Here is a 2,204-nt window from a genome sequence, read left to right as displayed (position 1 = left end):
AAAGAGGCACCCATGGATTGGACAAGGACAGCCACAGAGGAGAGAGAGGACAATTGAGATGAAGGGCAGCAAATTTGAAAACAGAAACACAAATTCAATGTAATTGGGGATCATTCTAACTATTCAGAAGAGCCATTTGCTGCTAAGGTCAAATTTCCTGCCTAAGTAAATTCAGTTCTTCCACTGAAGTCCATTTATTGTTTCATAATTTTTGCCTGTTTGGAGCCCAAAGTCCTATATGATGAAAGCCTTCCAGGCTCACCTAAATCTCACAGTGGACATTGAATGAAGATAGAGTCCATGGAAAGGGGGTTCAGCAACAGAAGGAAAGAGTGACTGCACTGAACAAGCTGTCATTTATCCTGACCTTTGTCATCAGTGGGAACTCTTACTTAGAGAAATGACGCCAGTTTAGTCATCTTCATAGCTACGAAAATGGTTCCATTTTCCATCAGTTGCTTTGCAGCTATGAGTATCATATCATACTTCCCTCAGGATAAACCCATCACCAGAAATCTCACCATAATAGAGATTGCTTCTGGTTGGATCTTCAACACCCCTGCAAGACTCTCAGTTGCCTCTCCTCTCTGTTTGTGGGGTTTGGAGGGTAAAGTAAAAAGACTCTTCCCAAATCCTTGTTTTCTAGAGGACAGAATTTTCTCCATCTCTTCATTTCTTCAGTTGCTCTCCCTCATTTCTACCCTTCCTCCCTTTCTCTAGTGCTAACCCCCCCCATCACTGCAGTTTCTTTTGTGAAGTGCTTCCCTCATTAGACTGGAAATTCTGAGGGCCGGTATTGTCTTTCTTTTTCCTACTGGTATTCCCAGTGACTGTCGCATAGTAAATGCTCAATAAATGTTTATTGACTATTGACTAGAGGGACAGTGTAAGATCCCATATTCAGAGGTGGAAGGGAACTTAAAGGCCATTGAACCTCAATGTTGTTGTTTTCAGTGGTGAACCCTAGTCTTGGTAACCCCATTGGAGATTTTTTTTTTGGCAAAGATACTGGAATAGTTTGCCATTTCCTTCTCCGGTTCATTTTACTGATGAGGAAACTGAGGTCAACAGTGACTTGCCCAAGGTCACATGGCTACTGTCTGAGACCATATTTGAACTCCAGACCCAGTACTCCATGCACTTTGGCACCCCTTAGCATTTTTATACAAGAGAAAACAACCTAGGAAAGTTGTGACTTACCCAAGATCACACTGGTAGTAAATGTTAAAGGCGGGATATGAAACTTGATCCACCGAGTTATACCCTCCTGCCCCAAGTAGTCTGAACATTAGCTGGGAATCAGGAAGACCTGTGTTCAAACCTCATCTCTGGTTTTTTTTTTTTAGATTTTTCAAGGCAACAGGGTTAGGTGGCTCGCCAAAGGCCACACAGCTAGGTAATTATCAAGTGTCTGAGGTCGGATTTGAACCCAGGTACTCCTGACTCCAAGGCCGGTGCTCGATTCACTGTGCCACCTAGCTGCCCCCAAACCTCATCTCTGAAACTTAACTTAGGATGTGACCCTTGGCAAGTAATTGAACCTCTCTGCACCTCTTTTTTGCTCCCTATCATAGGAGGATATTAAAATCTGTATCATTTATTACATAGACCAGTAGGGAGGAGATCCCATATATAATATCTATGCAAATATTGGTTATTACTTAAAAGGTTTTTCTGTCTTTCTTGTGTATATATCAAACCATTATTTTTTTTTATTCTACAGAAATTAGAATACGGGATCTGAACACCAAGCAACATGATAGAGTTTAAAGCCTGCTGCCTTGAGAGTCACAGGACATGATTTTTCTAGCTAGGTGACCTTGGGCATCTGGCCCTCAGCTTCCTCATCTGAAAATGAGGATATTGGACCAGATGTCATCTATGGGCCTTTCAAATCCTAAATCTATGAGCTTATGATGCTGTCACTCACTTCCTGGGTGACCTTTGGACTTACCCAGACATCACATCCCTGAGATTTAGTTTCCTCATCTGGGTAGATGGAGATCTGGAAACCTGAGAGCCTGTTTTCTAGGGATAGGGGTGAGGATCAAATGAGATAATGTATGTCCTTCGAAAATGCTTTGGAACCACGAAGGGTGAAGAAAATGCAAGTACTTATCGTCAAGATGTTTAAATGCAAAAATCATTCTATTTGATTCACATTTCCTGGGGAAAAAATTAAAGCACATTAAAAATACAGAAAA

This window comes from Macrotis lagotis, chromosome 7 (assembly GCF_037893015.1).
Source record: "Macrotis lagotis isolate mMagLag1 chromosome 7, bilby.v1.9.chrom.fasta, whole genome shotgun sequence".
In the NCBI taxonomy this organism is placed as follows: domain Eukaryota; kingdom Metazoa; phylum Chordata; class Mammalia; order Peramelemorphia; family Peramelidae; genus Macrotis; species Macrotis lagotis.
The sequence above is the reverse complement of the archived record's forward strand: the minus strand, read 5'-3'. Positions refer to the sequence as shown.